Genomic DNA, 11,976 nt, shown 5'->3' on the forward strand with positions numbered 1-11,976 from the left:
ACTTGAAAGGCTTACAACATACGCATATTACATTTCGTGCATAAAATATGAAGTTCATCTTTTAACTCAGATAACTTGGTTATTCCTTAACATTTTTATGTGATTTTTTAGTCTAAATTATAGCTTTAAATGTCTACTTTCTAACCTAACATTCGGAACTCAATTTCATTAATCATACATAGAGAAATCAGACAAATACTAAGGTATATTCATACTAGAATTTTCAGAATTAGACACAACTCACATTCGAACTCTCTTCTCTCAATCCAATCGATAAAAATCATGATTAAAACTTAACACTACTATATTATATCATCAAATACTCAAATCCAATATCAATTTCATAATCTAATTACATACTCCTATTAACTACTCACATAATAACCATTTAGGGTTTCATGAGAACTCACAAGCAATCCAAACTTCACAATTACAGATTCAATCATGAAATTGGAGACATATACAACTATACAATATAAAATAGAACAAAACAAAATCATATAGAAGACAAAAAAAAACATATGATGCAATCAATTGGGAAACCTTATTCACACAATATAAGCAACAGAGAAGGGATTATGGGTCAATCCACTATCCAACATGTGACACCCTCTACCCCAGTCATTAATACACAATAAATGTAAACAATAAATTTTTTTCCTTTTTTGAGTAAATAAAATTTGATAACATCTTTCATGGATAAAATAATTGTCTCAAATATCATAAGGTAGAAGATTCACATTCGTAACTCATAAATCATAAAAAGTCAACATGTAAGTATCAAAACTCAAGAAATCATATAAAGGAAAATATAGATTAATCCCAGCAAAGGTGGTAGTGCCTCCTAGTTAGGAATTAATTTATAACTTTCAAATCATGTAATAAAAATAATATACAAAGATGCACATTTTGGTCTTTTATCAAGAACGTTCAAAATTACAAAAGAAAAGAAAACTAAGGCTTTTAAAACAATAATATCCCGCTCTAAGCCTAGCTATGCCCGATGTCACATCCTATCAGAGCACGCCCAACTGAAACCTTAAGCCTCATCACCAACATCCCCATGATGATGATCGCCTGCAACATAATTTAAACATATACAAAAGCAATAAGGGAGTGAGAAACATCTCACTCAGTTTTAGGTGAAGAAATAAAGGTTAGATAGCACACACACACACACAACAAATATAAGTCACATGTAAATAATACACATACATAATCAACAACACATATACACTTATTTATCATGCAATGATGTCATGGACTCGACTCATAAATGCATGCATGTGGCACCATAAGGAAGTTTCACATTTCATCATTGGTGACCCTAAGGTACACCTGGTTACATCACTGGTGACCCTAAGGTACACCTTGTTAGCTTGTTACATCACTGGTGACCCTAAGGTACACCTTGTTAGCATCACCGGTATGCAGCCTCAGCGGCACACCTGGAGTCATATATGTATATGATGCATGTCACACATTCATTATTTCATTGACTCAACATTTGACTTATTACAGAATTTCATTAAGTACATCATGTCATCATTTTTCATGTTCTCATAATCATAACTTGTCTCAATAGTCCATTCTTATGTCTCATGTCATTTGTATACATTTCACATGGTCATGTCATAAATACTCCTCATAAGGTTCGCACAGGAATCCACAGAGAACATTCTTATTCATATTAAAACTCATTTATTTTTAACATTAGTCACATATTCATTTATTACTTCTAACAAGGAACAAGGTAGAGAAAACAGAAAATAAAACAGAATACATTAATACTTTGCATGTTCAAAGAGCATGCCACAGGCAAGGGATTGGGAGCCAATCCGACAATCAAACTACCCAACAATTATTCCCACACCCCCGAGCGAGGTTTCTCACTCCCCCTTACCTGGATAATTATATGTGTCATTCTAAATTATCCATCTTATTTTGATGATATAATTATATAATAACTACAAATCTTAATTTATAATATGAAAGTCATGCCTTTATCATTACGTGTTATTCTAAATTATCCTTCTTATTTTGATGATATAACTACTTAATAACTACAAATCCTAATTTATAATATAAAAGTTGTAATACCCTGAATTTTCTACTAATACAATGTTGATTATTATTTTTATATAGTTATTTTTGTTAATTAAAGGGGTTTTATAGAAGTTTGTAATAATTTAAATTATTTATGAAAAATTTTATAAAATTCTGTCTTTTACGCCGAAATGGGTTATTCTAAAAGTGGAACGGGCCGTTCCAAAGTAATAAAAAGGCCTATTTGGGTTTTTCTGGAATGGGTTGTTCCCAGAGTGAAACGGGCCGTTCCAAGATTCAAAAATTGCCTAAAAAGTTTAGGTAGAAACTGGCCATTCTAATAATAGTCAATGTGTGTTCACATGGTGTAACAGCCCAAATTTTCGCGGGGCCGTGGGCCCAATTCGTTGCCTGGAACGGGCCGTTTCGAAAGTGAAACGGGCCGTTCCAGAATAAAGAATTTGCCTAAAAAACCTAGTTGAGAACGGGCCGTTCCGGTTAGAGAACGAGCCGTTCTGGTTTGGAGAACGGGTCGTTCTACTGGGTTTTGGAACGGGCCATTCCGGTTTTGGAACGGGCTGTTCCAGTTGAGATTTTTGCTTGGTTCTGGAGGGTCCAGAACGGCCGTTCCACTTTTGGAACGGGCCGTTCCGGATTAGCTGAGGCAGATTCCTATAAATAGGAGGCCTTACCTCTCATTTTCTCACATCTCTCATTCTCTCTTCCTATTCTCTTCTGTTCTTTCTTCTTCCCCTCTTCTTCTCTCTGAAGACCATGGGACACTTAGAGGAGGAGACCAAGAGATCCCTGTTGTAGTTTCAATTTCTGTTTATCCAGGTACGGGGGAAAAAGGGAATTATTTATATGTAGAGTTACATGAGGGAATTGGATAGAGGAAGAATCCTTTAGGATTATGAGCAATTTTATAATTATTTCTGTTTGGAGAATTATTGGTCTTATTTGATTCTGTATGAATTTAGGATTATGAATATATGATTTATTTGTAAAAATGATGCTCCGGGAGAGAGAACGAAATTATAGAAAAGTGCATGTAGGCTAGGTTTTGGAAAAATTGAAATATTTCTGTTTGAGGAATTAATGATACCATCAGGTTCTGTATGTGTTGAGGATTAGAAATATATATTTAATTTGTAAGAATGATGATCTGAGAGGGAGAACGAAACTGTAGAAAAGTGTCTGTGAGTTAGGTTTTGAAAGAATTGAGGGTTTTATTGTTTATGTTAAAGTTATATGAAATTGATAATTCCATTGTTTATAATATTAATTTATGAATGTTATTATTGTATTGATTGATAAGAATGAATGATATCTTGATGTGAATTACTTGAGGGGTGTGTAAACCCTTATTTTGTTGGGCTTATTTGTTGTGTATGTGAGGTGGAATTGTGTACGTGATGTGAATTTGAATTATGAGATGAGATGTTGTATGGATGTGATTATGATTGTGATTGTGGTGCCTCACATCAGTGACTAGGGATGGCACGGCCCCTGGGTAAGTGGTGCTACAGGGAGGGCGTGACCCTAACATGGTGTGGGATGAGTAAGACAATTAACACTCACCACTTATGTCGATTATGGCAGCCCTGACATAGGCTTAATTGCAAGAGACGGTATAGATTGTAATTTGATTGTGGTTCCTCACACTAAAGGATCAAGGATGATACAAACCTTGGTAGTTGATGTTTCAGGGACGAGCGTACTCCCGGATGATCAGGGATGATACGAACCCTGGGTAGGTGATGCTTCAGGGACGAGCGTACTCCTTAATGACTAGGAATGACACGGCCCCTGGGTAAGTGATGCTACAAGGAGGGCGTGACCCTGGTTTGGTGTGAGAGGCAATTAACCTGTATCACTTGTGTCAGATGTGGCGAGGTCTTGGCATAGTGTTAATTGTAAGATTGGTGTGAATTATGGATGTGGAAATGATATTGTTAATTGTAAGATTGACATGAATTATGGATATGGAAATGATGTTGTAAATTGTATAATTGGTGTGGATTATGATGGATTGAGATATGTATGTGAAATGAGATATGTTAAATGTGAATTGAGATGTGAAGATGATGAATGATTGATATATATATATATATATATATATATATATATATATATTTTATTAATTAATGAATTATGATGAGATTATATTGTGATGTGTTTGTATGTACTTTGCATATAGATATTTTCTTTTCTCACCGTATAAACTGTGGATTTTTTAGGTGAAGAAGATCCGGCTACGAGTGGCATCTAGAATGCCAACAGTTAAATTATGGGAATGCTCTGATAGTGTGACATCGGGGCAGATGATTTCTAGGACAGAATATTTATATGGATTTGGTATTGTAATAAATGATTTTAAAATTGTAAACTCTTAAATTTTACCTTTCAAGTTTTATTTTTCAGTCATTTTCTTATATTGAAGAAAGAACAGTTTTGAAGTTTTATGTGAACCCTTTTACGAACCCTTTGAAAGTTTATTCTTCTTAATTAAATTATATTATATATGTGTTGGGGTAGTAAGGGTGTCACACATGGACTCCAGAACGGGCTGTTCTAATTTTAGAACGGGCCGTTCTGCTTTTTGAAAATGGGTCGTTCTCATTTTAGAACGTGCCGTTCCAATTGGAAATTTTGCATATGTTCAAAGGCTCCGGAACGGGCCGTTCCGAATTCAGTACGAACTGTTCCGGGTGCGCCAGGATGCCTATAAATAGGAGGCATGGGGGGGTAAAAAATTACAACTGAGAAGGGTGAAAAATTTTAGAGAGAGAAGAAAGAAAGAAACAAAGAAAGAAAGAGAGAGAAAGAGACAAAGAGAAAGAAAGAGAGGGAAAGAAAGAGGGAATCCAGAGGAGGAGGTCTTGCCCAAGTTCCAGCTCCTGCTTATCCATGTAAGGGGGGAGTGAGAAACCTCGCTCGGGAGTGTGGGGATAATTGTTGGATAGTTTGATTGTCGAATTGGCCCCCAATCCTTGCCTGGTGTTCTATTTTATTTTCTGTTTGCTCTACTTTGTTCCTTGTTGGAAGTAATAAATGAATATGTGATTAATGTTAAAAATAAATAAGTTTTAAATAAAAATGTTCTCTGTGGATCTCTGTGAAATCCTGTGTGGACCTTATGAGGAGTATTTATGACATGACTATGTGAAATATATACAAATGACATGAGACATAAGAATGGACTATTGAGACAAGCTGTGATTATGAGAATATAAAAAATTATGACATGACGTACTAAATGAAATTCTGTAATAAGTCAAATGTTGAGTCCATGAAATAATGAATGTATGACATGCATCATATGCATATATTACTCCAGGTGTGCCGCTGAGGCCGCATACAGGTGATGCTAACAAGGTGTACCTTAGGGTCACCCACAGTTGTAACATGCTAATAAGGTGTACCTTAGGGTCACCCACAATTGTAACATGCTAACAAGGTGTACCTTAGGGTCACTATGTAACCAAGTGTGCCTTAGGGTCACCAGTGGTGAATTGTGAAACTTCCTTATGGCGCCACATGCATGCATTTATGAGTCGAGTCCATGACATCATAACATGATAAACGAGTATATATGTGATATTGATTATTTATGTGTATTGTTTACATGTGACTTATATTTGTTGTGCGTGTGTGTGTGCTATTTAACCTTTATTTCTGCACCTGAAACTAAGTGAGATGTTTCTCACTCCCTTGTTGTTCTTGTATATGTTTAAATTATGTTGCAGGTGATCATCATCATGAGGATGTTGGTGACGAGGCTTAAGGCTTCAGTTGGGCATGCTCTGATAGGATGTGACATCGGGCATAGCTAGGCTTAGTTTGGGATATTATTGTTATAAAAGCCTTTTCTTTTCTTTTGTAATTTTGAACATTTTGGATAAAAGACTAAAATGTACATCTTTGTCATATTATTTTTATTACATTATTTGGAAGTTATAAATTAATTCCTAACTAGGAGGCACTGCCACCTTTGCTGGAATTAATTCTATATTTTCTTTTATATGATTTCTTGAGTTTTGATACTTATATGTTGACTTCTTATGATTTATGAGTTACGAATGTGAATCTTCTACCTTATGATATTTGAGACAATTATTTTATCAATAAAAGAGGTTGTCACTATGAAAGATTTTATTTACTCAAAAAGAAGAAAAAATTATTGTTTACATTTATTGTTTATTAATGTTGGGGTAGAGGGTGTCACATTTAGTGGTATCAGAGCAGGTCGATCCAATCGACCATGAATTATGAGTTTACTATGCTTATTTAGTAGTTGAATGATAGATTGAATTGATTGTGAAACTTGTTGGTATGTTAGTATGATGATTGATTATGTTTATTAATTGTATTATTTCCTTAGACTATGGCTGGTAGAAATGATCGTGCGATTGCTGATGCTCTTCAAGCATTAGCACAAGCTATGAATAATAACAATAGGGATGGAGTCGCTCCTAACTGGTTGGAGCAATTTCAACGAAATCACCCACCTACCTTTAAAGGAGGATATGACCCAGATGCTGCTATGAATTGGCTAACGGAGATCGAGAAGATCTTCAATGTTATAGATTGTCCCCTCGCTCAGAAGGTGAAGTTGGCCACCTTCATGTTGACTGCTGATGCTCACTTTTGGTGGGAAGGAGCACTTCGGAGGATGATTGATGGAGGGGTGCACTTGAATTGAGACAACTTCAAGAAGGTCTTTCTTGAGAAGTATTTCCCGGATGATGTGAGGAGTTGGAAAGAAATGGAATTCCTTGAACTGAATCAAGGGAACGACACAGTGGCAGAGTATGCTGGCAAATTTGATGCTTTAGTTCGTTATTGTACACACTACCATGGTGAGGGTGGTGAAAGAGCTAAATGCATAAAATTTGTAAATGGTCTGCGTCCTGAAGCGAAAACTACAATTAACTATCAGGAGATATATCACTTTCCAACTCTGGTCAATAAGTGCAGCATTTATGATCGTGACAACCGTGCTCATGCTACTTTCTATAAAGGAGTTGGAGGTCCTATCCGTGCTGTAAGTTCTAGTACTTCGGGTAGGAGTAAGCCTTACTCCGGTTCTAATAGATTTCAAGGGAGTAAAGTTGCTACTAATAAAAGCAAGTCGTTTACTAGAGGATCCACTGTTAGTGCTACTAGAAGTGTTGGAGGGTCCGTGTCCACTCCTTCAGGAAGATGTGGAAAGTGTGGACGTATTGGTCATAATCAGTTTGAGTGTTGTGACAAGGAGGTTACTTGCTTCAATTGCAGGGGTAAGGGTCACATCAGCACCCACTATCCTGAACCACCAAGAACACGTGTTATTGGATTGGATTTGCAAATTGAGCGTCCAAAGACTGTGGGGAGAGTATTTGCTCTTAGTGGTACTGAAGCTTCTCGGTCAGAAAATTTGATACAAGGTACTTGTTTCATAGCTGAGACTCCTTTTGTTGTACTATTTGATTCTGGTGCAACTCATTCCTTTATTTCTGTCTCTTGTGTCCAGAAATTTAATTTGCATGTGTCTTTGTTAGATTTTGATTTAGTTGTTGAAACCCCTACTAATGGTCCTGTGACTACATCCCTAGTGTGTTTGAAATGTCCTTTGACAGTTTCTGATAAGCAGTTTCTAGTTGACTTAATTTGTTTGCCTCTTAGTCAATTAGATGTATTTCTTGGTATGGATTGGTTATCTTCTCACCATGTTCTTTTAAACTGCTTTGAGAAATCTATTTCCTGTGGTGAATGTAAGAGTACAGAATTTCTTAGTGCTGCTGACATTAAAGCTTGTTTAAAAGAAAATGAAAGAGTGTACATGATCTTAGCTTCCTTAACACTTGAGACTGATAGTAAGCTAGATGAGATTCCTTTAGTGAGAGAATTTCCAGAAGTATTCCCTAAGGATGTGTCTAGTTTACCACCTGAGAGAGAGATTGAGTTTAGCATAGACTTAGTACCAAGTACCTCACCCATATCTATAGCACCTTATAGGATGTCCCCTAAAGAGTTAGTTGAGCTTAAGAAACAAATAGAGGAACTGCAAGGGAAACAATTCATTAGGCCTAGTGTTTCGCCTTGGGGAGCGCCTGTTTTATTGGTTAAGAAGAAAGATGGGAGCATGAGGTTGTGCGTAGACTATAGGCAACTGAATAAAGTGACCATTAAGAATAAGTATCCCTTGCCTAGGATAGATGACCTTATGGATCAACTAGTTGGGGCTTGTGTGTTCAGTAAGATAGATTTAAGGTCAGGGTACCATCAGATTAGAGTGAGAGCTGAGGATGTTCCTAAGACTGCCCTTAAGACCCGCTATGGGCACTATGAGTATTTAGTTATGCCTTTTGGTGTGACTAATGCACCTGGTATTTTTATGGACTACATGAATAGGATCTTTCACCCTTACTTGGATAGATTTGTAGTGGTCTTCATAGATGATATCCTAGTGTATTCCAAGACTAGGGAGGAGCATGTTGAGCACCTTAGGATCGTTCTTCAAACCCTTAAGAAGCAGTTGTATGCTAAATTGTCAAAATGTGAATTTTGGTTGGATAGTGTAAACTTTCTAGGACATGTGATATCCAAGGGTGGGATAGCTGTAGATCCTGCTAAGGTAGAAGCTGTGTTAGAGTGGAGTACACCTAAATCAGTATTTGAGATTAGGAGTTTCTTAGGACTAATCGGTTATTACAGAAGGTTCATAGAGAATTTCTCTAGGCTAGCTCTTCCTTTGACTAAGCTGACAAAGAAGGACCAACTTTTTGTGTGGGATTCTAGGTGTGAGGAAAGCTTTCAAGAGCTTAAGAGGAGATTAACTAGTGCCCCTGTGTTAGTGTTACCTGACCCTAGTAAGACTTTTGAGGTATTTTGTGATGCTTCTAAATTGGGTTTAGGAGGAGTACTTATGCAGGAGGGTAAGGTAGTAGCCTATGCTTCTAGACAACTTAAAATTCATGAGCAAAACTATCCTACCCATGACCTTGAGTTAGCTGCAATAGTATTTGTACTTAAGTTGTGGAGACATTACTTGTTTGGGTCTAGATTTGAGGTTTTTAGTGACCATAAAAGCCTTAAGTACTTGTTTGACCAAAAGGAATTGAATATAAGGTAGAGAAGATGGTTGAGTTCCTTAAAGATTATGACTTTCAATTGAATTATCACCTTGGCAAAGCTAATGTTGTAGCTGATGCTTTGAGTAGAAAATCTTTGAGAATGTCTTCTTTGATGATTAGAGAATTGCATATGATTGAGGAGTTTAGGGACATGAGCTTAGGGTGTGAGTTGACCTATAAGAGTATTAAGTTTGGAGCTTTGAGAGTGACTAATAGCTTGATAGATGATATTAGAGAAGGTCAGAAGATAGATCATTTCTTATTGAGTCAAGTAGAGAAGTTGAATCAAGGTGTGGAGAGTGAGTTTAGATTTGGAGTGGATGGAGTGTTGAGATTTAAGGATAAGTTGTGCATTCCCAATATGCCAGAGCTTAAGAGAGCAATCCTAGAAGAAAGTCATAAGAGTAGCCTTAGTATCCATCCAGGAGCCACTAAGATGTACCAAGACCTTAAGAAGATGTTTTGGTGGCCTAAGATGAAGAGGGAAGTGGAGGAATTTGTGTATGCTTGCTCAGTATGTCAGAAAGATAAGGTAGAACACCAAAAACCTTCAGGTCTGATGCAACCTTTAGATGTGCCTGGGTGGAAATGGGATAACATCTCTATGGATTTTGTAGTTGGGTTACCTAAGACCGTGAAGAACTTGGATGCTATATGGGTCATTGTGGATAGATTGATTAAGTATGCCCATTTTATTCCCATTAATATTAGGTACCCTTTGGAGATGTTAACCAAGTTGTACATCAGTGAGATCGTGAGGTTGCATGGAGTTCCTAATAGTATAGTGTCTAATAGTGATCATAGGTTCACCTCTAGATTTTGGGAGAGTTTGCATAAGGCTTTAGGCACTAAGCTTAGATTGAGTTTAGCCTACCATCTCCAAACAGATGGCCAAACTGAGAGAACTATACAGTCTTTGGAAGACTTGTTGAGGGCCTGCATCTTAGAACATGGGGGTAGTTGGGATAGTTTCCTACCTTTGATAGAGTTTACCTACAATAATAGCCACCATTCCAGTATTGGGATGGCACCCTATGAGGCTTTGTATGGTAGGAGATGTAGAACACCTTTATGTTGGGTAGAACCTGGAGAGAATGCCATGTTAAGACCTGAGATAGTTCAACAAACTACTGAACAGGTTAAGATGATCCAAGAGAGGATGAGAGCAACCCAGAGTAGGCAAAAGAGTTATAATGACAAGAGGAGAAAAGACCTTGAGTTTAAAGAAGGTGATCATGTATTCCTTAAAGTCACTCCTTGGACAGGAGTAGGCAGAGCACTGAAGTCCCGTAAGCTTACTCCACGTTTCATCGGTCCTTATCAAGTTCTTAAAAGGATCGGTGAAGTAGCCTATCAAATTGCCTTGCCTCCATCTCTTTCAAATCTCCACAGTGTCTTCCATGTTTCCCAACTCAGAAAATATGTCCATGATCCTTCCCATATCATTGACAACATTCAGTTGAAGGATAATCTTACCTATGAAACGGTTCCTTTAAGGATTGATGACACGAGGGTGAAACAACTGATAGGAAAGGAAATTTCTTTGGTTAAGGTCGTTTGGGGAGGAAATTTTGAAGAAAGTGCTACATGGGAATTAGAAAGCAAAATGCGAGAAGCTTATCCATTTCTATTTTCAAGTAAATTTCGGGGTAGAAATTTCTAAAAGAATGGGAGAATTGTAACACCCTGAATATTCTACTAATATAATGTTGATTATTATTTTTATATATTTATTTTTGTTAATTAAAGGGGTTTTATAGAGGTTTGTAATAATTTAAATTATTTATGAAAAATTTTATAAAATTCTGTCTTTTACGCCGGAACGAGCTGTTCCAAAAGTGGAACGGGCCATTCCAAACGAAGATAATATACTGTTTTTGAAGTAGCAGAACGGGCCATTCCAAAAGTGGAACGGACCGTTCCAAAGTAATAAAAAAGCCTATTTGGGTTTTTCTGGAACGGGCCGTTCCCAGAGTGAAACGGGCCGTTCCAAGAGTCGAAAATTGCCTAAAAAGTTTAGGTAGAAACTGGTCGTTCTAATAATAGTCAATGTGTGTTCACATGGACTCCAGAACGGGCCGTTCTAATTTAGAACGGGCCGTTCTGCTTTTTGAAAACGGCCCGTTCTCATTTTAGAACGGGCTGTTCTAGTTAGAAATTTTGCATATGTTCAAAGGCTCCGGAACGGGTCGTTCCGAATTCAGTACGGGCCGTTCCGGGTGCGCCAGGATGCTTATAAATAGGAGGCATGGGGGGGTGAAAAATTACAACTCAGAAGGGTGAAAAACTTTAGAGAGAGAAGAAAGAAAGAGAGAGAGAGAGAGAGAAAGAAAGAGAAAGAGAGAAAGAGAGAAAGAGAAAGAGAGAAAGGGAAAGAAAGAGGGAATCTAGAGGAGGAGGTCCTGCCTAAGTTCCAGCTCCTGCTTATCCAGGTAAGGGGGGAGTGAGAAACCTCGCTCGGGGGTGTGGGGATAATTGTTGGATAGTTTGATTGTCGGATTGGCCCCCAATCCTTGCTTGGTGTTCTGTTTTATTTTCTGTTTGCTCTACTTTGTTCCTTGTTGGAAGTAATAAATGAATATGTGATTAATGTTAAAAATAAATGTTTTAAATAAGAATGTTCTCTGTGGATCTCTGTGAAATCCTGTGCGGACCTTATGAGGAGTATTTATGACATGACTATGTGAAATATATACAAATGACATGAGACATAAGAATGGACTATTGAGACAAGCTGTGATTATGAGAATATAAAAAATGATGACATGACGTACTAAATGAAATTCTGTAATAAGTTAAATGTTGAGTCCAT

Source organism: Cajanus cajan, chromosome 4 (assembly GCF_000230855.2).
Source record: "Cajanus cajan strain Asha chromosome 4, NIPB_CcT2T_4, whole genome shotgun sequence".
Taxonomy (NCBI): domain Eukaryota; kingdom Viridiplantae; phylum Streptophyta; class Magnoliopsida; order Fabales; family Fabaceae; genus Cajanus; species Cajanus cajan.